Source organism: Vulpes vulpes, chromosome 5 (genome assembly GCF_048418805.1).
Source record: "Vulpes vulpes isolate BD-2025 chromosome 5, VulVul3, whole genome shotgun sequence".
Lineage (NCBI taxonomy): Eukaryota > Metazoa > Chordata > Mammalia > Carnivora > Canidae > Vulpes > Vulpes vulpes.
In genome coordinates this window covers 108,387,852-108,415,720 of record NC_132784.1, presented here as the reverse complement: position 1 = coordinate 108,415,720, position 27,869 = coordinate 108,387,852, and the positions used below count along the sequence as shown (strand labels likewise).

Sequence of the window (27,869 nt, the reverse complement as noted above, 5' to 3'; positions counted from 1 at the left end):
TATTTTGAGAGAGAAGGAGAGACAGAGAAAACAAGCAAGAGGGAAGAGCAGAGGGAGAAGGAGAAGCAGGGAGCCCGATGGATGTGGGGCTCGATTCCAGGACCCTGGAACCATAACCTGAGCCAAAGGCAGACACCTAACTGACTGAGCCACTCAGGCACCCCAAGGAGGTACACATTCTAACAAGCGTCAGAAATAATTAGAGCCAGACAACTTTGAAGGCTTCATAAGAGGTAAGCTGTCTTTGCTCAACTGTTACATGTTCATTGAACAATTTGACCTGAAAGACACAGGAACATCAAACAAGATTCTTTTTTTTTTTTTTTACAAGATTATTTCTAACAACTGTCTTCAACTCTCCTCTGCTCAGTCCTCCTTTCCCTCCCTTTACCAATGCCTCAGGCAAACCCCATAGTTTTCCAGTTATTTTCAGTTATAACAAAGTCCAATATAAGGGGCCCATCCTTCGCTCCAGCTTGGCCCCGACCTACAGTCCCAACAACCAGGAGGGAGAAGAACCTTCGTCTCTCTCCCTCTCCTCCCTCTCCTAGTTGCAGCTTAATGAGGATTGGGATTGAGAGGCAGGAATAAGAGAGAGGACAAGGGTCCTCCTAGGTTGCTGGCCACTGCCCATAGAAAAACCTTGGAGGTGGTGAGTTTGGAGACAGACCAAACCGTAAGAGATATCCAGAATTCAATTGGATGCCAATTAATTAACCTATTTGATTAGCTCTTACAGATGTAAGAATTTTGTGGCCTAAGAGGAAGAGCTATGCAGGAGTGCATATAAGTATCGTAAGGGCTAAGTAAATACAAGTATAGTCAAGTAAAGAAGCAGCTGGGGTGGGAGGTGGGGGGATTCAGACATCCCTCAGTGGCCTGGGACCTGGATGGTAGGGGCTCAGATGGTTATGTTCTTCCTGAAGCCTGATCACCTTCCCCCTTAACAATTGAGAAGGTATCCTCCAAAGTTATTGGACGATTCAATTATTATCTAGTGAGGAAGCACATTTTTAGCCTTGAGCACATTCACAAGTATACCAATGTTCATGAAAATTAAACCCATAGTACAATATTTTTAATAAGGAATCTATACATATTTGTATTCCAGGTATTTTCATTGTTTAAGAGAATCTGGCCCAGAAGAGTACATGGCCAGGGGTGCTTGGCTGGCTCAGTTGGTGGAGCTTGTGACTCTTGATCTTGCGGTTGTGAGTTTAAGCCCCATGTTGGGTAAAGAGATTACTTAAAATCTTAAAAAAAATAGTAGGTCAATCTTGTGATTCTAATTCAAAGAGGTTAATTGAGTAATTAATTTGAGCTTGAAACTTTAAGTAGAAATCTTATTAGGTATCATATTTGTATTAGAGTATTTAAGAAGTCTTCATTTTTACCTTTATTATAAGCTTAATTTATTAGATCTGTCAGTGTTACTCAAGTACATAGGGAAGAAGCATTTTTGTTAAGTCAAACATCTGGGAAAATTAAGTATATTTAATAATTTAACATATAAATGCAACTTAAAATATTAGAAGAAGTTAGACTAAGTTTGTAAATGAGACCTAATGTTAATCAAAGTCCTTTTAAAAAGCTATTGTTAATGATTGCTAGAACTATAAATAGAATAATAAGATCTATAAGCTGAATTTAAATGTTGCACAAAGAGCTGGATTTTTTTAATAAATGGAATATTAATTTCGAAGTCAAAGTAACCTCTGAATAATCTTTCCTGTGCACCCAATCTGCCCTTGACAGCCGTCTGTCAGAGTCCTCGGCTGGCTGTGGCTTCTTCTCAGGCTTACACTGACTGTCCCCAAAAGCCCTGTCTGTGTGCAGCAGGCCTGAATGCAGTCCCTTGGGAGTGGGGTGGGTGAGGGGCCTGCCCACCCCTTAGCTCTCCATACTCTGATCCAGCATCTTCCAAGAACCTCCTGCAGTTCCGGCTCCTAGGGCTGTCTGAGCTGCAGCTCTGCCCTCTTAGTTGGGGTAACAGCAAGTTTCCTCTTCAAACCTTCCTCCTTCTCCAGCATCTGCATGCGACCTATGGTGGAAACACAGGCTGCTCTACCAACTTGACCTACCTTGATGTTCATCCTTCTCTCTCCTCTTCCCCCCTCTCCCAGGTACCCACTATGTCAACAAATGATCTTCTTGGGGTGCTCTCACTGAGTTTGATGTAGAGAAAATAACCCACAAGCTTGTGACTCATGACTTCGGTGATTGTCTCAATTCCTTTCTACCATCCCCCAGGCTTTTCAGTAGACTAACAGGAATGCGTGGGTACTCGATGGTTTCCATTAGGCAGAACTGGACGCCACAAACCACTTGTTTAGAGCACACAGGTTGGTGGTGGCTCCTGTACAAGCACATCTGGTGTCTGGACCCTAAAATGAGACCAGGCTGCCAAAAAATGTTTAGATGCAAACAGCAGGACTTCTTTTTCAAGCATCTCTGGAATGGCCTTACTACTACTCAGAAGCAACAGTTGGAACCTGCTGCTGTCACTAAACATTCTCTCTTGCTTTGCCTTACCAGCTCTCACTTGAGTTCCGAGCCACAGCTGGATACCTGGCTGTGAGGATGCTATGCACAAGGACTCTGAGAAAGCTGCTTTCCTTTTATTCCAGATTCTGCTTGTACCTTCTAAGAGCATAAACTTGAGTTCCCCTACGCCCACTTCCCCCAAGACGACCAGGCTCTATTGCAACAGCCGTGGTGGTCAGTATAAAAGCAACGTAGCTAATGACACATATATTTATTGAGCGTGTATTCAATACCAGTGTTAAAAATGCTTTGCATGTGTTAACTCATTCGGTTCTTATAACAACTGCACTTCTATGAAGTAGGTACTGTGATTACCCCCCCTCCCCCCATTTTGTAGAGGAGGAAACTGAGGCACAGAGGAGTAAGTAACTGGCCCAAGCTCTCACAGCTTGGCCAGGACTGGAGTCAGGATCTGACTCTGCCAAGTTCCCTAGATCTCGCAGTTGTCATACACACCTGGTCTCAGAAATAACTAGGCTTTCTTAGAACTAAGGTGCCTGCAGAGAATCAGCTTGGCTCAAACATCATCAGAGAATTCCATATTCACTGGAATCAACCAATAAGAATAAAGCAAATCTTTTTCATTTTACAACCATAATGCTCCCCACAATAAAAAGATTCCCTCCGAGTGCACTGAATACGGCATTTAATTTGCCAAGTCTAATTTTCCCACAGATTTTCCAGAAAAGGTAGAAGAAGCTCTCTTGCTTTGCAGAGAGGAAACTCTAGGGTGAGGTCCCACAGTGAGGTGCTAGTGGTAGAGTCAAAAAGGGAATCAAGTTTAGATTCAACCCAAGTTCATTGACTTGTGGATGCATTTAATAAATCCTCACCAACCACATAAGAGAGGAGGGAAGACATTTAAATATGCTATCTTTTGGTAAACAAACAAGCAAACGATCCCAGGACATTATGATGTCTGGTTCATTTAAAATCTAATTCTTTCTCTAATATTCCATGTAGGCAAGGCGAGAATTTTGTGAAGTTAATTAGTTCAAGTGCAATGCCAAGTCATGGAGTAGAATTTTCACTTTCACTGCTTTAGTCCTTTCCCACTGCTTTAGAGCAGAAGTTAAAGAAACATGAACCAATAGTTTGCCGAAACCCAAGAGAGATTTTACCAATTGTATTTAAAAGCATGGCAGTCAGAAGCTGTCAGGGGCACCTGGGCGGCTCAGTCGGTTAAGCATCTGACTTCATTTTTGCTCAGCTCATGATTTCAGGGTCCTGGGATAGAGCCCCACGTTGCCACGTCGGGCTCTGTGCTGATGGTGGAGTCTGCTTGAGATTCTCTCCCTTTGCCCTTCCTCCACCTCAAAAAAAGGGGGGGAAACTGTCTCTGGCACAGTCAGTAAAAATTCCACAGCATGGTCAGGAAGTCTAGGGTGTTGGTGAAAGGAAGGAGAAGGGCTGGATCCAGGGAGTGCTAAGAAAGCAGTTTTGGTTAGAAGGTGGTGGTTGTTGAATGAGGGGAATTGGAGGAAATTTATTTTTACTTCTGACAAAAAATGTGACGATTGAGTGCATAGTGCCTGTGTTGAAATGTGAATAGAGTAGGTTAGCACAGACTCTGAAGCTGGTTTTTTAGATTTGGGTTTTTTTTTAACTGAGATATAATTGACACAATACATTATGAAGCTTAATGTGTACAACATGTTGATTTGATACATTTGTGTACCGCAATATGATTACCACCATGGCATAGCTAACACCTCTATCATGTCACATAATTATTATATCCTTTTTGTGATGAAACAATTAAGATCTAGTGTCTTAGGGGATCCCTGGGTAGCTCAGCGGTTTAGCTCCTGCCTTCGGCCCAGGGTGTGATCCTGGAAACCCAGGATCAAGTCCCATGTCGGGCTCCATGCATGGAGTCTGCTTCTCTCACTGCCTTGTCTCTGCCCCTTTCATTCTCTCTCTCTCTCTATCTCTCTCTGTGTCTCTCATGAATAAGTAAAAAACCTAAAAACAAAATCTAGTGTCTTAGCAACTTTGAGGTTTATAATTATATAATCACTATATATTGCATATTAACCTAATATTTATATTATGTAAGATATGTATTAATGGTAATACATTTGATCCTTGAACAACGCAGAGGTTGGGGTGCCAGCCCCCACACAAAAATTCACATATAACCTTGATTCCCCCAAACTGAACTACTAGTAGCCTATCTTTTCACTGGAAGCCTTACCAATAACATAGTCAGTAAATATATATTTTACATGTCATATGTATTATATGCTGCATTCTTACAATAAAGTAGGGCTAGAGAAAAGAAATGGTATTAAGAAAATCATAAGGAAGAAAAAAATACATTTTTTTCATCTTTATGGATTGTCAAAATTTATTGGAAGTAGTAAAGAATACTGGCTCAGGACAATAGCTATTTACTTATCAGTAGAGAAGTATTTTAATATTTTTTATATTTGGAAATTTTATTTTTTAAATTTAAGTTCAATTAATTAACATATAGTGTATTGTTAGTTTCAGAAGTAGAGGTCAGTGATTCATCGGTTGCATATAACACCCAGTGCTCTTTCCATCACATGCCTTCCTTAATACCCGTCACCCAGTGACCCCCCCTCTCCCCATCTCCTCCCCTCCAACAACCCTCAGTTTGTTTCCTATGATTAAGTCTCTTATGATTTGTCTCCCTCTCTATTTTCATCTTGTTTATTTTTCCCTCTCTTCCCCTATGATCCTCCGTTCTGTTTCTTAAATTTTAAATATGAGTGAGATCATAAAGTAATTGTCTTTCTCTGACTGACTTATTTCATCTAGCATAATACCCTCTAGTTCCAACCATGTCGTTGCAAATGGCAAGATTTCTTTTTTTTTTTTTTTTTGATGGATGAGAGGTAGTCCATTGTGTATATATATCACATCTCCTTTTTCATTCATCTGTCAATGGACATCTGGGCTCTCTTCAACAAATGATGTTGGGAAAAGTGGACAGCCACGTGCAGAAGAATGAAACTGGATTATTTTCTTACACCATCCACAAAAAATAGACTCAAAATGGATGAAAGACCTAAATATGAGACAGGAGTCTGTCAAAATCCTAGAGGGGAACACCTAGGGGAATACAGGCAGCAACCTCTGTGACTTCAGCTGCAGCAACTTCTTGCTAGACACATCTCCAAAGGCAAGGGAAACAAAGGCAAGAATGATCTATTGGGACTTCATTTAGATGAAAAGTTTCTGCACAGCAAAGGAAGCAGTTGACAAAACCATAAGACAACTGACAGAAAGGGAGAAGATATTTGCAAATGTCTTACCAGATAAGGGGCTAGTATCCAAATCTATAACTAACTTACCAAACTCAACACCCAAAGAACAAATACCTAATCAAGAAATGGGCAGAAGACATGAACAGACATTTCTCCAAAGAAGACATACAAAAGACACATGAAAATGCTCAAAATCACTCAGCATCAGGGAAATGCAAATCTAAACCACAATGAGATACCACCTCACACTGGTCAGAATGGCTAAAACGAACAAGTCAGGAAATGAAAGATGTTGGCGAGGACGCGGAGAAAGGGGAACCCCCTTACACTGTTCGTGGGGATGCAAGCTGGTGCAGCCACTCTGGAAAACAGTATGCAGGTTCTTCAGAAAGTTGAAAATAGAGCAACCCTATGACCCAGCAATTACACTATTACTGGGTATTTACCCCAAAGATATAAATGTAGTGATCCGAAGGGGCACTTGCACCCCAATGTCTATAGCAGCAATATCCACAATAGCCAAACTACGGGAAAAGTATATTTATAGTGGTGTACTGTATTTATTGAAAAGAAAAACCTGCCTAGAGGTGGACCTGGGCAATTCAAACAGGTGTTGTTCAAGAGCCAACTCCAATTGCATTATTGTTACAGTCAGTATTGTTGACTATAATCTCTATGAGTAGTTCTCCAGGATGGATTCCTGGATTTGCATCCTGGCCCCTCCACTTATTAGCTGCGTGATCTTGGGCAAATCTCTGGACATTTCTGCCTACATTTTCTAATTGTACATTATATATAACCTTTTAGGGTTATTGGGGAAATTAAATAGGCTAATGCATATAGGTGTTTACAACAGTGCTTGGCATAGAGTAAACAGTATGTAAATAGGTAACTTTTATTATTGTTAAAGATAGATTTTTTAAAAGATTGATTGATTTGACAGAGCAAGAGAGCTTAACCAGGGCAAGCAGCAGAAGGAGGGGGAGAAACAGGCTTCCCACTGAGTAGGGAGCCTGGTGTGGGCTCCATCCCAGGACCCGGGGATCAGGACCTGAGCCAAAGGCAGACACTTAACCCACTGAGCCACCCAGGCGCCCCAAAGATATGTTTTTTTAATCAGGGTGGTATTGCCTTTGAAAATCTCCAGCAGTGACATACATTCTGGTCCATTGCACATTTTGGAATGGTCCATCCAAAAGTCCAGGCATGCGCTAAGGCTGGTTGATGGCCTAAGGTCCAGTGCAGCTCTGGGACTTGAGACTTTTGGGGCTTCCCTTTCTTGGGGCTTCAAGGTGAGGCTTAGAGACAAATGCTTCAGTCACTCAAGACTATGGCGCCCTCTAGTGCCTGATGAAGGCTGATGCTCTCATGTTCTCCCCAGCGTCTCTGAACCATCTGAGCAGCCCTGAGCAGAACATCGCCCCACCCTCCAGGGCTGCTGGGAAAACCCTGCTGCCTTATCTAAGATCCACCCCTTGGAATCACTTAGAGACCTCACTGTACATCTTCCATCTGCGACTCTTCACCACCAGCAGCTGCAGTGGCTGGTTAGAGGCTCCCTGTCTGCGACCCGCTCTCCACCACCAAGTTCTTTCTCTGCATCGTTGGCAGTGTGGGAGAGGGACACAGTGGTCATGTGCTAGCCAGTAAGGGATATGCCCAAGGCAAATGCTGCAATAAAACAAAATAAAACAAAATCCATAATTTCTCAGGTGAAGACGCCAGTGTATTTAAGTGGGAAATGCGAGTGAAGAGCACCCTGTGGGAGTTTAGAAAGGAAGAGATCTAGGAGGTCACTCCTCTTTCAAGTCATTGTATAAGGTTACATGAAGGAGGCGGCATTGCAAGAACTGTTTGGATGGTTGGAGAAAGAACTGTTCAATGTAGGGTGAGTGGGAGAGGGTGGGAGGGTAGAGCCTGAGGTGTAGGTAGGCTGAGAGAGAATGAATGGAACCTTCTTTGAAGTGGTGAACATCATGCTTCCTCAATACTCTCTTTATTTCTTCCCTCTGCTGGTCCTCATGGCATTAGAGATGACAGGGAAAACGGGGTGGGTTAGGGGAGAGAATGAAAGCTCCCTTTATCCTTGTTACTCTCCTAGGGTGAAAGTATGGGAGAGGCAGACACAACCAACTTTGATCAGAGTAAGGTTCTTGAGTGGGCGAGTGTGGTCTCTTCTGGCCTGAGTATTTTCCCTGAATGTTTCTCCTTCCTGTGAACAACAACCACTGGTCACCCAATGGGACGTGCCTGCTGCTTGCCCCCCATATGCCTAGATACAAGGTGCAGTGTAAGGCAGCAAAAGCAGCACACAACTGAAGCTTTATCTGGGCCCTTCAACTGAGAATGGTGACGCCAACAAGCCTACCTTTCCTTCTTCACTGCCATTTTGGCAATGTCCACCAACGCCATGGGAAGCACTGAATTATCTTGTGCGTGCTTGTGTGTGTATGTTTGAGGGGAGGATGCACATTAACACTTACCATATATCATTAATTCTAAGATGCAGGAGGTTTTATTCATGTGTATTCACATCCCAACTCTGAACTTGAGATGCTTCTTACATGTGACATTGTATTTCATCATTTAATTGATGTTATTTTTTATTGCTTCAGTAATATATAAATTTATAATAAAATTGGAATCCATCTTATAATTACTGACATCTTGATGATTATAACTGATGAAATCTCGTAGTAAGGAAGTATCTCTCCACCTACGTAAGCCCCAAATCCCTTCCGGAAGCTGCTCTTCCCAATGCCACCCAACAATTTCTTTATTTTATTTTATTTTATTTTATTTTATTTTATTTTATTTTATTTTTATTTTTTTTCTTACAAATTTATTTTTTATTGGTGTTCAATTTGCCAACATATAGAATAACACCCAGTGCTCATCCCATCAAGTGCCCACCTCGGTGCCCGTCACCTAGTCACCCCCACCCCCCGACAATTTCCAGTGCAAATGTTATTCTTCTGGACGACTGTAACTCAGCTCTAAGGCATTAATCTTTGTAGTGGATGTCAGGGTGGTCTGCCCAGATGGCTTCCCCCAGCACTGAAGCACTTGCAAATGTTGGTCGGCAGCTCTCAGATGAACAGAGCAGTGTCCCCACTGGGGCCAGGCCATATCTAGTGACTGGTTGATGTGGGGATAACTTTAAAGGACCATCCAACTCCAGAACTTCCTGTAGGATTGGCTAGGGGCTTTATTACAACTGCTCTGCAGTTCAACTTCTCCTTTTGACCATGATGCTTCATTTACTCCCTCTCGTGTGATCACGGCAAGAGCATTTTCCTGCATGCTCACTTTCATCCCAGACCTCTATTTCTCAGGGAACCTAACCTGCAAACAGTTGGTACCAGGAGTATCCTGAGAAACTCTACTATGGGATTTCAGAACTGGATCACCTGCTCATGGGTGGAAACAGGATAAGGGTCTGGGTTATTATAACAGGTAAGCCCTACTCACTAACAGAGGCACAAATAAAGGGTGAAGAATCTCTAGAAGGGGCTGAGGGGATGCATGGAAGAGGAAGATGACGAGTGGAGACTGTAGCTTCAAGACAAATTGCGGTGGCAGGGCCTGTGGTTTATGGCACTAACCTTCCTCTAAAAAGTTTCTATCAGAAGAGACCTGACAAAATCCTGGTGGAGCTTTTCTCAGAACTTAATATATGAAGCAAGGGAGTACAGACAGCAGAAGAAATGGACTGTGTACCATGCAGCAGCCCTCAGTACCCCCACCCAGGACCAAAGCACTTGTTTTCCCAGCTTCTGGGGATGCTGGTGGCCAACAGCTCTCAATGAATCCCTCTCGAATCCTTGTCCCCAACTGAAGGGGTCTTGCCCAGGGTTAAGCATGAGATCAGACCGCCTTCCACGATTGTTCACTGGTTCCCAAATGCCTCTCCTCCTTCTGACCCAGAAACCTTGTGGGGCCAGATTTAGCTAGACTAGGTCCTTATTAAATAGAAAATGTTATTAATTTTAGGCTTTAAAGTGAGCTTGACAAAAATAGTGTACCATCATGGTCAAGAGCAGAAGTTTAGGGACACCTGGGTGGCTCAGCGGTTGGGTGCCTGCCTTCAGCTCAGGTCATGATCCCGGTGTCTGGGATCAAGTCCCACATCAGGCTCTTTGCGAGGAGCCTGCTTCTCCCTCTGCCTGTCTCTCTCTCTCTCTCTCTCTCTCTCAGTCTGTGTCTCTCATGGATAAATAAATAAATCTTTAAAAATAAAAAAGAGCAGAAGTTTAGAACAGGCTGCACTGGGTTTGAAGTCACTTTACTTTTCTGTGCCACAATCTCCTGTCTGAAAATGAGGCTGATAATAATGCTTTTATCTGATGGGGATGTTGGAAGTTTCAACTTTGACCATGTATGAATCATAATCTCTAGACATGCAATAAGCAATCAGTCTAGGATTGATATCATCATCATCATCATTATTAGCTATCTTATCTAAATTATTAAGCTCTGTCTTCTACTTCTACAGGCTGGGCTACACAGAGTCTGTGTCTTTCTCTGGAGAGCCAAGTGAAGTGTCTTAAGCCTCTCAGTAGTAAGTTCCCTATAAAGTATTTTAAAAATTCTTATTTTGTCAAAGGACTCCATTAAGATAGTTAAAAGTCAGCCCATGGGATGGAAGAAAATATTTACAATACTTACATCTGACAAATGACTCAGATCAGATAAAGAACACCTACAAATTAGTAAAGAAAAAAAGTCATTTCAATAGAAAAATGGGCAAAATATCTAAACAGAACACACCCCCTGAAATAGCTAACATAGAAGACCCTAAGTGTTGGGAAGATGTGAAGCAAATGGAGCTCTGTTTAGTGCTGAATTTAATGTCAAACAGTGTTTTCATTCTGGAAAGCTGTAAGCATCTACTCAAGCTGAGCACATACACCCCCAGTGACCCAGCAGTTCCATCCATAAGCATAAAACAAAAGTGATGGGTGCTTATTTTCACCCAAAATTTTTTAAGAATCCTCACAGCAGTACTTTGCTTAATAGTCCCCTCAAGGGATCCCTGGGTGGCGCAGCGGTTTGGCGCCTGCCTTTGGCCCAGGGCGCGATCCTGGAGACCCGGGATCGAATCCCACGTCGGGCTCCCGGTGCATGGAGCCTGCTTCTCCCTCTGCCTGTGTCTCTGCCTCTCTCTCTCTCTCTCTCTGTATGACTATCATAAATAAATAATAAAAAAAAATTAAAAAAAAAAAACAGTCCCCTCAAAAGGGAAAAAATGGAAATCGGCCAAATACTCATCAACATTCGATAGGGTAAGCACCTTATGGTATATTCACACAATAAAACTCTACACAGCAATGAGAATGAATAACCAAAAACCACATAGAACAACAAATCTCATAAACCTCATGTTGAGGGGAAAAAGTCAGACACAAAACATACATGCTGTAGAGTGCAATTTTTATGAAGTACATATTATACAGAGTGAAATGGTGGCCACCTTGGAGGTTCTCATGACCTACAAGGAGCAAGGTATTGGCTTCTGGGTGCCAGTAATGTAGTTGTTGTTTGAATCTGGTGTTAGTTACATAGATATGTTGCATTTGTGAAAATTCATTGAGTTTTATATCTACATGCACTTTTATGTATTTATTTGGACCTCAATAAGCATCACGTATACATATCTAACTTCTCCCAGGATGCTCATGCATTGGCAGAGACAAGGTGGACACCAAGTTATATTTAAATGCCACCACCATCCTCCTCATCATCATCATCACCAGAGAAAGCAATCTGAGAGTTTGGTGTGCGTGGACAGGAATATCATACAAAAAGGAAATAGAAAGTTTAGAGGAAAGATTTGGGATTTGTCATTGAACTTAGGGCTTTGTTCTAATTTCTTAGGCCCACCAGGATTTCTCTAGGCCTCAGAGCACTGAGCCAAGGGCTTATTTTGGCGGCTGTCACTGACATATGCAAACAGGCTAAAAGCTTTCCCCCGGCTTCCTAATGTGTTAACAAAGCTGACTTATAAGCAGCAATTTATTTTTATCAACATTTGAAGCTTGATAGTGCAGATGATGTTAATGATGACAGCATATTGATGAGCCAAATTAGAGACTAGGCCTGGGTGTGAGCTGGAAAGGAAGAGGCACCTGGAGAACGGGGCTGGCCGACGATGACTCCTGCTGTAGTAGAGTCCCTCCCTTCCCCATTTTGCTGTCTTCATCCTGCATCAATATCCCTTAGCCACTGCCTACTAAGGACCAGCTACTGCTCTTCTTCCCTGTCTCCAAGATTTCTGCTTCCTGCAACTCCTAATCTACATCCAAAAAATGACTTGTCTCTAATGGTGATTCTCAGTGGCCAAAAGCTAAAGCAGCAACCCTTGGAAACAAGATGCAGGGGCCTTGCATCAACCCACAGATTCTGCAACATACGCATGGCATCCACAGCTACCTGGGCATCACCACACTTTTACTTATGTTATCTCCCGGGCTATGATCAAGGACGTGGACTGTCTCAAAAATTTATTTCTAAAAAGTGTATTGCTAAAAGAAAGATTCTTTCAACACGTTCTTTTATTTTTAAGGATCCAAGGGTTAGGCCAGAAAAACACAGGTCATTCCTTCTATTTTGAGCCCAGGTCCTGGAGGCGGCTACTTTTGTGTGAAAATCAGAACAAAGTGTGCCATTGGTAGCCTCATGACCCTATTGGATTTCCCAAAAGCAGCCACCAGAGTGCTTCAAAGGTCACTTTGAAAATGATTAATTCACTAAAGGATATTCCTAATGAAGAGCTCATGATAATTCTTTATTTATAAGGAGAAAATTATTAGAAAGTTCTTTTTCTATATGAAGTCATGGTCTCAAATGTATCTGACTTGGGAAAACATCACAGATGCCATCACTCCAGCAACTTTCCTTCAAAAGCGTTCTTACCCATAAGCTTATCCCCCCAAACTCACCACTGGCTTTTCATGATATTCATCAGAACTTTTGTTTTTCTTTTCCATGCATGGCCAGAAAAGCAGAGGATTTTAAGGAAACATACTCAGTCTTTTGAATTTAGCCCCATGAGTGAGTGCCCTCTTACTCATATATTTGGTGAATGAGATGCAAGAGAGGTAATATGGCAAGAGCATGGCTGAGGTATCTGGAGGCCTCATCCTCGTTCTCCTCTCATAAGCAATGTGATATTGGGTTGGTTACTTCACTCACCCGGACTCTAGTCTCTCCCTTTGAAAAACAGGGAAAATTCTTCTACCTTTACATTTTTGAGACCCTCATGAGGTATACGAAAGTGATTTATAGGGGTGCGTGGATGGCTCAGTCAGTTGGGTCAGGTCATGGTCTCAGGATCCTGGGATTGAGCCCTGTGTTGGGCTCCCTGCTTGGTGGGGAGTCTTCTTCTCCATCCCTCCTTACCCTTCCCACCTGCTCATGCTCTTGCTCTCACTCTTAAATAAATAAATAAATAAATAAATAAATAAATAAATAAAATATTTTAAAAAAATAATTTATAAACTGTAAAATGCTAGCCAAATAAAGAAGGACCATTAAAATTTTCATGCTTTTCTTACCAGGCTCTAATTCCTCCACTATCACTTCTGTCTCCATCACTTCCCGGGAAGTAAAACTGATTATAGCTTAGAGAAAAGGCCAGCACCAGGAAATTCTAATCTTAATCCTTCTGCTCAATTTCCACTAAGGGTCATTCATCAATATTAAAGTTTGAATTTTAATTTTAAACACCATAGTTCCAGGGAAAAGGAAAGGTCTTTTTTGTCTTTAATTCTGCTTATTTGAGAGCAGACACTGGGCCACCCACTAGTAATGGGAATTCAGGAATCTATATTCTTAGAGTCATGTTTTTCCCTTGACAACCCAAACATCCATTAACACAGGCCTCCTGGTCTCAATGACTGCAGAGACTCGAAGCGAGGCTTATGTGATGTAATCGCTAAGTGATATTCTTTGAAACTTTCATGGCTATGAATTCCCTCTGTTTCAGGATGCTGTGTGCTGTTGTGATGTAACATTTATTTTAATGGCCTCGGAGATGCACTGAGCAATAGTGCAGCAAATTAACACCATCTTCTGGCTTGCCTGAGACTGTAAAAGGCAATTTGAACCACATTTGGTGTTTACAATTATTTTGTAATCCAATTTGCAGAATTGCAACAATTATTGGGTATGTAGATAACATATAAATCTTAATAAGAGATTTTGGTTCTTTTTAGAAGACCCACATACTTACTTGGGCAATGGAAGAAGAAAGAAGGAGGAATATTTATCTGACTGTCCCTGATGTGATCCTCTCTAGGTTATCAGGGATAAGCAGCAGAAAAATTCATGACAGTGAATGAGAAAGAGGAGAGATACTCTATTATTTACTCCTGTCAGGGAAAAAAAGTTCACCGTAGAGACAGAGGCTCACTTCGGTCATTGGGATGTATAAACATTTTACCCATTGCAGACTATACTTGGCCTTCTGAAACCTTATATCTACCCCAGAACAGCCTGTGATGGGGAGCTATCTTCAGAAATGGTTTTACTTTCAGTGGCTGCCCATGCCGACCTGGTGGGGCAGCCAGATAAAAGCACCCGGGTTACTTTCTTCACATGGAGGGCAGTTGGCCCGTAGAATTGCTTAATACTGCAGCTACCTTTGCACAAGCAGGAAATATATCTTTGTGGCACTAAGCCTCGGAGACTGGGGGAGTCATTTATTATAGCAGCATAACTGGATTAGTCTGCTTGACTGCCATAACAAAATATAGACTGAGTAGCATAATAAGCAAGAGAAATTTATTTGCTCACAGTTCCAGAGTCTGGGAAGTCCAAGATCAAAGTGCTGGCTGATTCATTTCCTGGCAGGTGGCCACCTTCTCTCTGTGTCCTCACATGAGAGAGAGAGACAGAGCCAGCTCTCTGGTGCCTCTTCTTATAAGGGCGCTAATCCCGTCATAAGGACCCCATCCTCATGAATTCCTTGAAGCTCAGTCACCTCCCAAGGGCCCCTTCTTCAAATACCGTATGAGCATCAACACATGACTCTAGGGGAATCACAATTCAGTCCAAAACAATAATCTCCCTTATCCTGCTTGATTCCATAAGGATTTGGGGATTTCTTAGCATCTTCATACCCTCTTATTAGGGTATATGAAAATTTCAACAGCAGTTTTACCTCTGCACATGCTACTCTGTCTTCCTTTGCTGTGATGGAAATGACCTCAGTGGAACCTCTGGCATTATACTCAATGAAGCATATCATTAACTATCTGCTAAGGTTTCTAAGGCTCCTAATGTCCCACTCTCTGAATATTTCTTTTTTTTTTTTCTGTGTCCCAGTTTTTATGGTTTTGCAACAGAATGCCCGACGTGAAACATAATTGCAAATATTCAGCTGTGCAAAAGAGAACACTGCTTAAGTACAAATGGAGACATGATTCTTTTTTTAAAATAAATACTTAAACACAACCCAGGTCCCACAAGCACCTGGACTCTACCGTCTGAGCAGCGGAGCTGCCAGCCCATGGACCCATGAAGGCATCATGATTGCCCTCCCCCCTCTCTGAATATTTCTATCACATTTTCTCCTAAGAGGAGAAATACTAACTAGAACCTAAGAGGTTCTAGTCTGAGTGGAGGAAAGCCAGCATTTGCATGTCCGACTAGTTTACACTCTCCTTGTCTCCCTCTTCTCTCTATAATCAACTAAGATGAGTAAAATAGACTTTCAGCTGCCTCCTCCGATCTAGCAAGATTTCCCTAAATCACATACTTCTCACTTCCAAGACTTTGCTCTCTTCCCTTGGGCCACAGGGTAGGTGCAGGGAGAGAAACTGTCTTATTGATAAGAGCAAATAGAAATGTGATATCCATGTTTCCATTGTATGCTTGTATGGGCTTATTTTATGAATATGATCTTCACTATTAAGTGATGAGGTACATCAGAGGAGGGATTGGGTCCGTTTTCCTCACATTGTATCCCTAGACTGGTTCATACCCTCACACAGAAAAGAAGAGCTATACTCATCTTTCAGAATGGAAATGGGTCCACACTGGGCAGGTGCCCGAGACCTCCAGCTGCCTTCTCTTAATCTAACACATCCTTCAGACCTTTGGCCAAGACTTGGTTCAAATACTACTCCCTCCGTCACCCCTTTAGCTAGAACAAAAAATACATAACAACTGGTGTGATAACACTCATCTCATTCTACCTTAACTTGTTTCTATGACTATTTCCTCAGCTAGTTGTGGAGGGTAGACCTCCTGTATTATTAAGCTTTGTTTATCCCTCCCTGTCCTTACTATCCTCAATGGTGCCTAGCTCATTGACTAGTCAGTGTCTGATAAACATTTGTTGAATTAAAATGAATTCCCACTGTCATTTTCTCTCTAATTTCTTAAAAATAGAAACTATAGGGATCCCTGGGTGGCGCAGCGGTTTGGCGCCTGCCTTTGGCCCAGGGCGCGATCCTGGAGACCCGGGATCGAATCCCACGTCGGGCTCCCAGTGCATGGAGCCTGCTTCTCCCTCTGCCTGTGTCTCTGCCTCTCTCTCTCTCACTGTGTGCCTATCATAAATAAATAAATAAATAAATAAATAAATAAATAAATAAATAAATAAAAAATTAAAAAAAAAAAAACCTTAAAAAAAAAAATAGAAACTATATAACCCCATACTGTTTCTACATGATTTTTTGTGTGTCTATCAACATCATCTTTGATCTGTTTGCCAACCTGACATCTGAGGATGTCTAGCATAGTTCTAGCACAGAAAAGGCTCAAACAATATTGTGTTGATAAATGGATAATGAGGCCTATAGGGGGAGAAGAAATTTGCCTGGAGTCCCACAGTGGCAATTGGAAGCTACACTTCTTGTATGTCATTTAATTCTGGATCCACGCTTCCTCCTCACTCAGCGTCCTTTAGTTCAGCAAACATTCATTTATTCATTTAACTTAGTGGAATAGAGAATAATGCAATATGGACAGAGTTACAAGATTGGTTCTGTATGAACACCTGGCCTGGCTCTATCCCATAGCCAGAGACTGGATCACGCACCATACCCAGCTATCATATAAAGGCAAGATCCAGTTACAAGGGTTCAGACAAGAAAGTGGCAACTCTCAGTGCATGAACCACAGATGACACGTCCACAACATTACTTCTGTAAAAGAAGCAATCTTCTTCCCACTAAATGTGCTGAATTCCCAAGAGGAGCATTGGCTGAAAATCCATTCCATGACCTACTGACTAGCCTCAGAGTGGCTAAATCCCTGCTAGTACTCTGGAAGCTCAGTGCTCATACCTACATGTGTTCTATCAAAAGAGCCTCTCACTTGTCCCTATGAAAATGGTGACACCATTCTCCAAACCATTCTCCATACTGACTCTAGAATTTTCCTTGAAAAACAGACAAGCAGCCACAAAGATTTCATGAATTTGATTATGAAAGTAGCTCTATTCATGAGGGGAAAACGCAGGATTCCAGAATGGGGAAGAAACATCAGGGGGCCTAATTTGGTCTCTCAATTCATGGTATAAACCATACTCCTTGATTCTCTTTCTAGTGGGAACTCTCTAGTGAAAGGAAGTTCTCCTTTCCATCTTTGGGTGCATGTGGCTGATCAAAGAATCTTTCTTGAGGAGTGGGTATGATACACAGAAAATGTAAGCATGTAAACCATTTCAGTCCCATCAGCAATTAACAAGATGACATTGAACATAACCACAAATGGGGAATTTCCAAATAATTAGTGGAAACAGTTTACAAAAACTTCAGCTTAGAAATTCCTTTCCCATGAACAACGAGGCACCCTTACAAGGTTTGCCCTCCTGCATGAGCCAGGACATAACATTCGGCATCTCTTTCAGGCAGGCATCAAAGAAGAGCCATGTCTCCTTACACACAGATGTATGTATAATAATAGAAATAGAAACTTCTAGAGTCAGGACACCTGGGTGGCTCCATGGTTGAGCATCTATCTTTGGTTCAGGGCATGATCCTGGGGTTCTGGGATTGAGTCCTGCATCAGGCTCCCCAGAGGGAGCCTGCTTCTCCCTCTGCCTGTGTCTCTGCCTCTCTGTGTGTGTCTCTCATGAATAAATAAGATCTTAAAAAAATAAAAAGAAACTTCTAGAATCAAAGAACCATGGATTATTGGCATAATGAGACATAAAGCCTAACTCTGAGTAATTATGAACAGAAAGAGAACTTTCTGCCCCTGGTCTATCAAACCTGATACAAGACAGACACAGACTGGCATAGAAATGAGGGATGCAGGAGGATCACAATAGGATACAGAGAAGAGAATTTCCAGGCCAGACCAACGTGGAAACAAGCCTTTTGGCAAAATCTGACCAAGATTTCACCAGCTGTGGCGCCTCTATTTAGCAAATGTTTATTGAGTGCCTACTATGTGCCGGGAACTATTTCTAGGGCCTGAGGATTCAGCAGTGACCAGAGTAGTGGAAGAGTCCTTGCCTTCGAGGCCACCACTCCAGTGGAGGGAGACAGAAAGCAAACTGAGCAAAAATACCAGATTATAACAAGTGGTATCAGCAAATCAAAATAAAGGGATATAAAAGGGGATGGCTTGGTGGATACTTTAGTTTGGGTGACCAGGCAAGGCCATTATGTCCAAGGGGACATAATGCTGAAAACTTGTGTCCAAAAGGAATGCATACTCTGGAAAGCAGGGGGAGGAGTCTTCCGATCAGAGAGAGCCCTTAATGCAAAAGTCCCACCATGGGAAGGAGAAAGGGAAGCAAGGCAGCAGGACCCCAGCATCGAGGGGAAGGTGAGGCCAGAGAAGCGGGGGACCGATGATGTGAATGCAAGACTGGGTTCAGGGCTCAACGCCACTGTCATCGCAGTGACAGTCACTGGAGGATACGCAGGAGAGTGATGGGGTCTGTTTTATTTTGGCAGCCCCGTGGAGCACACAGCTGGAAGAGGGATGGGGCAAGAATGGAAGTGGAGAGGCTTGTCCGGAGCTGTCAAAGTCCTCAGGTGACAGGCTGGGGGCTGGAACCAGGATTACAACAGTGAAAATGGAGACAGATGAAGAGGGCTCCAGATATATTTTGGAGAGAGAGGCAGCAGGACTTTTTGACACTCGGACTGTGGAGAATCGGTGCCTGAGCAGCTGGATAGAAGATGGTATTTAGTGGGATGGCAAAGTGGAGAGCAGGACAGGTCGTCTTCAGCACACCTGTAGATGCCCCCACTACCCTAACCGTAATGACCTCCTCGCCTTCAGCCTCCCAGCCTCTACTTCTCCAGGGGGAAACTCCTGCTCCCACCTGACCCAACCCACAAAAGCACCTCTTCTCAGCCTTTCCTTTACTGAGCCTCACTCTAAGGAACCAAGGTGCTGTCCTGGCTGTTTATTTCCAGAGCCTCCGAATCGGGCTTTGTGCTGAACAGGGGCACCCCCTCCTGGAACACAGGGCGAGCATGGTTTCCGGGGAGCCCGTGGGCACCCTCCCACTTGCTGTTCCAGGCAAGCACACCAAGAGCTAACTACAACACCAAGGAATTCTTTTTCAAACATTTCTGCCCCACCCTCCCAGGACGTATTTCCATTCAGTGACACCATGAGACAACACAGATAAGGTGACAAGTACCCACAATTACTCAGGGTACTGTTTACACCAATCCTATTAGAACTCTGGATGCTGTGGGCTCGATTTAACCTTTCTATACAGAAACTCCCAAATTTCCCATGAAGATATCCCATGTTTGCTAACTCAAATCCCTTCTAAACTTTGATTCCTCTATTTCAAAAAAATGACCACAGTAGCTCATGTTGTGTACGTGTCAGGCATCTGGCTAAGCACATTACATGGGTTAGCAATTCGACCCTTTCAACATGCCTATGAGTAGCTACTCTATCACTGTTTTACAAATAACTGGACTGAGGCTCAGAAAAGTTAGGTACTTGCTCAAGGCCACATAGCTAGTGGGTCATAGAGCCAGGCCTTGAACCCAGTTCTGTCCTCAAAGCCACCATGCGACAAAAAAACAATGAGCACATGCATGCATGCACGCACACACACACACACACACAACCACTGGCACACAAAGGTTTTTACATGTAAAGACATTCATTGCCACATTGCTTATAACAATGAAGAATGGAAATAAAACATCGGATAATCTTGGAGGACTCAAACCAAATTACATAAACTCATCTGACAGTTTGCAGCTATTAAAAATCATGAATTTGAAGTAAATAAGTATTGTGGGGAAAGTCTTATTGTATTATACATCCAAAAAAAAACCCAAATGACGTAACAATAGTGTTGGCAAGATTTCTAAGACATCTGGACCCCCGGAAGAGCTTGATAAAGGAAGGGCACACGCCAAAATCCTGACAGTGATTTTCAACCCCGGTGGTTGGATTATGGGCAAGTTTCTTTTCTCTTCTCTTCTCTGTATTCTCCGGTTTGTATGATGATCATCAACCCCAGTGCCAAGCGCACTAAATGCATTACCTCACTTAATTCTCACATCAGTGCTCTAATCGCCAGCTAACAGGTGACTTGCCACTGTGCACAGGTAGGAAGTGAGAGAATTTTAAATGAGACTGGCTCCAAAGCACACAAGACAACTGTCCTTACATGCTGTCTCTCCACGGCTTCTGTGGTCAGAAGAATAAAGCCACAGAAGAGAAAGGACAGTGAAGAGAGTTAACTACCCACACAAAATGCATGCTGTGGACAATATGTGGATCCATTGAGACCAAAATGTCCAGAGGGGGAAGTAGACCTGGACCATCCCTGTGAGAATAGATTAATCTTTCATATTCCTTACAGGATTCAGTGTATTACAAATCTTAAATAGAATTGTGTTCAAGCTTTTGGTTTCTAGAATGGAGGGGGGTGCTCTGGAAGAAATCTGGGGGCCTTCCTGTAGGAGACGCAGAACGTGGCTTTGACTGAAATGCGCTCTGGCCGCTTGGCCCCGAATCACACCTCATAGCATCACTGACAGAGATCCCCAATGGTGCACTGCCTCTGAAGCACAAAGGACTCTCTTGTAGAGAAGAGCTCCATTTCAATTAAATAGCACATGTATACACGGCTTCAGAACCAGACAGAAAGGCCTCGACAGCATGACTTCGGTGGAGAAAGAGATTATCTTAGATGTGGCTGGAAAAGTATTGCCAATGTACAGAGTCTAAGCACCTGATGTATGCAGAGCATAGTAGCTGCTTAGAAATGGGGTGGGGTGGGTGGGTTGAGGAAATGAATGAATGATGCATGAATATAAATACTTTTATATGCTCCTTCACACGGGCATGGCCAGGTTACTGGCAGCTCAGTGGACAAGGATGCTGTGTCTCATGGTGCCAAATATGCTTCTCCTATCCCAGGTGCCTTTTATAATTAATCACGTTTACAGGTGGCTTGTTTGGTTAAGACAAAGTCTATGCAAAGGGACCCAGTCTAGGAAGACATCATTTTGCTTTGGAAATTAGTGCTGATAGACAGTGGATGAGCGGGGATTGGCCCTCACTCCTCAAGCCTGCTCCTCTGTTACTTGTGAACCGATATGCATGGGGTTGCCCTGCAGAAGGTGTGAAGCGAGGAGCCTGGGATCTATTCCTTAATCATGCTCTTGGCTTTCAACACAAAGACATTAGGTGTCATCCACAGAACTCCAGGGAGGTGAAAAGGCCATCTGGGATTCTCTAGAGGGCAACTACTTCGGCTCTCATATCTTTCCTTGCTTGCCATGTCTTCTTGCTTTGTCCCTCTTTTTGTTCAACAGCTGTTTCCAGAGACAGGGGAGTCAACTACTTTCTTTTTTGAGAGACAGAGAGAGATAGAGCAAAGGTAGGGGCAGAGGGAGAAGGAGAGAGAGAGTCTTAAGCAAGCTCCATGCCCAGTGTGGAGTCCAACTTGGGACTCAATCTCATGACCCTGAGATCTTGACCTGAGCAGAAATCAAGAGCTGGACACTTAACTGACTGAGCCACCCAGGTGCTTCAAGAGTCACTTACCTTTCTTGAAGTGCAGTTAAAATTTTGTGTAATGTCAAGGGTTCGTAGTAAAATAAGGCTTAGGGATCATTATTAAACATGCTTCTTTAACCTGCTTCCTTGGCAGATCCCGACACTGAGTATTTTATGCATGCTAACTCTTTTCTTTGTCACAACGAATCCTATCACATCTATGTAATATTATCACCTCTGTTTTATAGGTGGGGAAAACCAAGGCATAGAAAGATCAAACAACTTGTCCAAGGCCACAGAGCTATTCAGTGATAGAGCAGGGAATGGGAACCCAGGTAGGCTACTTGCAGAATTAACCTCCCAGCTGTCCTGACTCTTTTCAGAGGTGACAGGGAATTTGGTTACACCTCACACTTTTACCTGTCCCTAAAAATCAGACCAGTTTGTGAAATTCCTTGTTTTCTTTATAATGGTCCTCATACTGCTCCTCTGATTTATGCAAGCTGCCCGAATTTTATTACAGCAGTTGAGAGGCCTACTATCAGGTAAACCACTATCAGGTGTGAAACCCTTCTCTTGCTTACCTCAGTTGGCAGAGTGGTAGATTGATTATACTTAGCATAAGTCCAACAGCAGCCTGACCAGGCAGTTACAGACAGGGAAGCACATGACCAGACATCTTCACTCTCTAGTTCTGGATTTATTTTCCAGAAGGAAAAAAAGATACACCTAAATTTATTCTACCCCGCTGCCTATTTTTCCTTTCTGTGGAAGACTGGCCAGTCCACTCCTTCTCTTCCAATCTGGCCCTCCCTTTGTTAGAAGCCGGTCAGCCTGGGGCACCTGGGTGGCTCCATGGTTGAGCATCTGCCCTTGGTTCGGGTCACGATCTCAGGGTCCTGGGATCAAGTCCCGAATTGGGCTCCCCACAGGGAATCAGCTTATCCTTCTGTCTGTGTCTCTGCCTCTCTCATGAATGAATAAATAAATAATCTTAAAAAAAAAAAAGAAGAAGAAGCAGGTCAGCCTTCTAGAGTGAGAAGTGAGTTTTCTGCCCCTTGTGGGTGGTTCTCATTTGCTCATAATACTTTCCTCTACTGCTTCACAACTGCTGGATCCTTACCACGCCCCCTTGCCATGCTCTCACCTGCTCAGAGGATCTCGCCTACCAGGCGGCTCTGGCATCCTCCAACCTTGAGATCTCAGAATGCATAGCTAGGCACTTTGGGGCAAAAGAGTCCTGGCATTAAGAATGGACAAGTGATGGGACACCTGGGTGGCTCAGCAATTCAGCATCTGCCTTTGGCTCAGTTCATGATCCCAGAGTCCCGGGATTGGATCCCTCATTGGACTTCCTGCATGGAGCCTACTTCTCCCTCTGCCTATGTTTCTGCCTCTCTCTTTCTGTGACTCTCATGAATAAATAAATAAAATCTTTAAAAAAATGGACAAGTGAGAGGTGGATACAATGGTGGACCAAATAAATTCTAAATAATATTCTGATTTCTGTCCTCTACTTATCAACTTTGAAGGAAGCAGTCATGAAAATCCTTCATTTGAAAGCATGATCATGTGGCCACTCTCTCAGAATCCGACAACAGCACACCATGCCCAAGCATAGAATTGAATGGGTTGACATATGCCACTTTAATGCAGGGCCATTAAAAGGCAAGCAAACAAAACAAACAAACAAACAAACAAAAAAAGGCAAGCAAACAAAAAGCCAGAAAACCAACATTGCCACAAATCTTTGGTCCAGGCATTTCAAAATCCATGGTCTCCTCCAATCTTTGTTATAATCAAAGATGGTGGGTATTACAGACAACACATTACAGATGAGGGAAGTAATGATGATCAGATGTAAATAGCTGTTCCGGGTTACATGTTTAGTTGATGCCAGGTGAGATTTGAACCTGGGTTTGTGACCTTCATTATAGCAATCTCTTGAACTCACAAGTAATTGTTCAAGCAAGCACCAAACTTTTGCAGCAGGGTTTACTTAACATTCTCTACAATCAGATGACATTTTCAGATACAATTATTTTCCATGGAGAGTAGATTCATCAAATATAATCATGAGTATAATCTACTTGATTAACCTTCTCCTTCCCAATTTCAGATAAGCTTTGGTGGAGCTGTCCTCGCCCACCAGACTGGCTTCCATGATTAAATGCAATGCTGCTGGGCTGCTGTGGACGGAGTCTACATTTGCTGAGCCCTGATCTGGAGGACCAGCTATATTATGAGGTTTTCCTACTCCGTGTATCGGGATTCATGCCAGAAGGTCTTTGAGGGTAATTCTAACTAGTTTTATTTGAAGATCGTTACCTTGCCAATGCCCATTGTCTTCATAGATGTCTTTCCTGACTCAGTCTCATGTGTTTATCTTTAGCCAGTGCTTGATTCCCACTTGCCTGGACTTGTAATCATCTCCAAAGTGGTCTGTCTCCAATTTCTGAATTTTCATGCAATTAGTTTTTTGCCAAAGCATTCTTTCCCCCACCCCAAACCATAGGCCATACCTATGGAAAAGTGCAAGTTCTTAATATGTATTTAAAATCCTTGAAATGCCTGTTTTACCATAATTTTTAGATGTATTTCTTTTTACTCCCCCTCAAGATATTTGTTCTAATCAAACTGGCCCCTTACTGTTCCCAGGATATATTTTATCATTTCCTACTCTCTGCTTTCCGCCACATACTGGGCCTGAAGTGACCTTGTTCCTGTCTTTGCTTGGTGACTCCTTCCCCTTCCTAGCCCAACTCAGGTTCTGCCCCCTTCTTGAGACCTTTCCAAGCCCATACATTCTCTCCTTCATCTCGGCTTCTCTTGTATTTTAAATTGTTCTTTTACTATTACAGTATTTAATAGTCTCAGCCTTGAATCTTAGTTGCTTATAAGTAGGAGTCTGTCTCATTATTCTGTAATTTCTGTAAGGGAGGGACCATTTCTCATTCAGAGTTGTATATCCTGCAAAGCTAAGCACAGCACCTTGCTAATCACAGGTATTCAGTAAGTCCTTGATGACTTAAATATATTCTAATAATTTCTGAATATGTGACGAAGGCTATGGAATCATTAAAACTGGATGTTTAATTTTTTAAGATTTTATTTATTTATTCATGAGAGACACGGAGAGAGAGAGGTAGAGACACAGGCAGAGGGAGAAGCAGGCTCCACGCAGGGAGCCTGATGTGGGACTTGATCCCGGGACTCCAGAACCACACCCTGGGCTGAAGGCAGCGCTAAACCACTGAGCAACCTGGGCTGCCCTAAAACTGGATGTTTAAGAAGTAAGAGCTAATAGGTCATAATCCCAGGGTCATGAGATCAGGGTCATGAGATCAATGCCAAAATAAAACAGACCCCTGCTTAAGATTCTCTCTCTCCCTCTCCTTCTGCCCCTCCTCCACTCGTGCACATGCGTGCACTTGCTCTCTCTCTCTCAAGAAAAAAAAAAAGAACTAAAATTATTTTTATACTCTGCTGCCCTACTGACAGAATGTTATGTTTGATCAGATGCCTTCTTTAGTAGAACTCCTTCCGAAGTACCAAATATCTCCATGCAAGGGAACTCACTATCTGCACCTTATTCTGGATGTCACATTGCTCCTGTCTACTTGATGAGTATTTCAATAGCCATTGGATAAAAGCAAAATCATTTGACCTAATCTGAGGAAAATCCATTACCATGCTTTGTTATGATCTGCTCGGCTTGGAAAAACTATGAGTTGTTCTTTCTTGGTAATTGGACTCTCTAAACTGTCAATAAGATATAATTCATGTTATGAAATTGATTACTGGAGGCCTTCAATGCTCACGCTTTGCTTTCCTCCAAATGCTCTTTTACCTATTTTCCACTTCTGATAAAAAATGACTTGTTTGAGTAATAATATACATGTGTATATACATTATATCACATCATATCACACATGATATATATCATATACACACATTAGTTATATGTGATTTTATATGTATCAGCAGTGAAAGAAACTCCAAAGAATGGCAAGCCTTGCAAGATAGTGATACATTTTTAATAAGGGTGATCTTAGAATGAATGTGCAGGTTCTATGCAAATCATTTGTGAAATTAACATATGATCTTTTGGGCCAAATTGTGCCAGATCGAGCCCAAGAAAAGTGTCCTTCAGGAACACATCACATACTTCTGTTATGTATCTCACCAGAGAGCCCTGTTTGATCTGGACTTATAGATAAGGAGGCACATGAGGAAGTTGAAATGTGTCCTGACAATAATAACAAAAATGGTAAAGTAGTGGAAAATATGAAGAAGAGGTCACCAACATGGATTAAATAACAGTGAGAGGACCCCTCTAGAGGCAGGGTTTTCAAAGCAACATCTCCATCTGCAACCAGCCTCCTTCCCCGACCCAGTGGTCAGAGAGGTCTTTTCTACAACAGGCACCCCTCCTGTATTGTTCCACCTGGACTGGGTCTCTGTTGAGACTACCCAGAGTAACTATGCACTGTAACTACGTATAGTGACTATACATAATGACTACGCATAGTAACTACACATGGTAACTCTACCCCTCCCTTTGTCTGTGGTCATGAGTGTGACACTTGCTTATGCCCAGCATGGTGGAGGAACAGCAAGAGAGCAAGTAGGCTCGGTCCTTCATCTTCTGTGTCATGTTCCCTGATTGGAATCTGGTAAAAAGTGATGTATCCTCCACTCAGAAAAATGTACATACACCCCCAAAGTTTTGCATGGAATCTTGGGGCTTCACAGTCCATGGATTCTAAGCTCACAAACCATTCACTAGATTATAAAATCTATGAGGGCAGAGATTGCACTTTATTCATATTTGTGTTACCAGTGAACCTAGCAAATGCTTGGTAGGGGCACCTGGGTGACTCAGTGGTTGAGCATCTGCCTTTGGCTCAGGTCATGATCCTGGGGTCCTGGGATCAAGTCCTGCATCAGACACCCCACAGGCAGCCTGCTTCTCCCTCTGTCTGTGTCTCTGCCTCTCTCTGTGTATCTCTCATGAATGAATAAATAAAATATTTTTTAAAAAAAGAAAAAGAAAGAAGTGCTTGGTAAATGCTTGACAAACTAATAAAATAAGAAATTTTGGACAATTATTTTGGAGAAGAGGGACCTCCCACTCTATTAGTTATAAGACTGTATTACTTTAGTTCTTACAACTGTTGGTCTCTGAAACTACTGAGTCAAACAGGAGAAATAGGATGCCCCTTATTAATTGATAACTGGACATTTGAGCTGGCTGTAAGGGGAGTTTCACCAGTAGGAAGGTTGATGCTTTCATTTCAAAGGAAGGTGAACTTCTCTGGGTTGCTTTTAGAGCAATGTTCTTTTCTACTGTGGGACAGAGCCACTGAAGTGAGGGGAGCTAGTCAGTGATGGACCAGCCTGGAGATTCCCATGGATGTTGCTTCCACCACATATGCGGGCTCTGCAAACCGCAGACCTCAAAATGGACTCTGTCCCCCAAGGACTTAGAGACCCCATCTGAAATATAAACACCAGACTGAACAGAACCCCAAATCAGACACACACTACGTGGCCAAGGCAACAGTAGGGGCATGGGGAGGAACCCACTTGGAAGGTGGGGTAGGGGCTACATTTAAAGAGTTTGATGATGAGACATGGAAGTCTGTTCCAGACAACCAGGAAAGCAGGATAAAAGGAAGCAACAGCATGAAGCGACATCTGCAGTAGTAACCACCGTACCTTTCCATTCTCTGCTTACCTCTCCAGCCTGGACTCCATTCTCAGGGTTAAGAAGAAACAAAAGCCATCCCAGAGACCCAAGGGGTTTTGCCAACATCATTCCAGGGCTTAGGGTTTCCCAGAAGCTCATAGTTTAAAATCCAGTGTGGCATGCATCCAAAGAAGAGCATGTTCTGAAACAGAGAATACTGTTGGCAACTCTCTATTTGCTTTTTTTTTTTAAACCTATTTCCTCACTATGACTTTCTCTACTTCTCACTTTCTCTTTTCACCACCTTTTCTTCTCTCAGTTACCCTTTTTTTGTTACTTTTCCAGGTGTTTGGTGTATTGGGAATGAAAATATCCTGGTGCTTCTGCCAACTGCATGATCTGGGGCAAGTCACTTCATATTTCTTAGCCACCTGCAGTCATCTGTTAAG

The 27,869-nt window shown here is 42.7% G+C and overlaps 1 long non-coding RNA gene across 1 annotated transcript; it reads left to right on the top strand.

Annotated features, from left to right (window-relative positions):
- Positions 1–24: 24 nt before the first annotated feature.
- On the top strand, positions 25–27,869 carry LOC140599080 (uncharacterized). Its single transcript, XR_012001807.1, has 3 exons — positions 25–233; positions 23,848–24,022; positions 27,766–27,869. It is a non-coding gene; the product is annotated as an uncharacterized lncRNA (long non-coding RNA).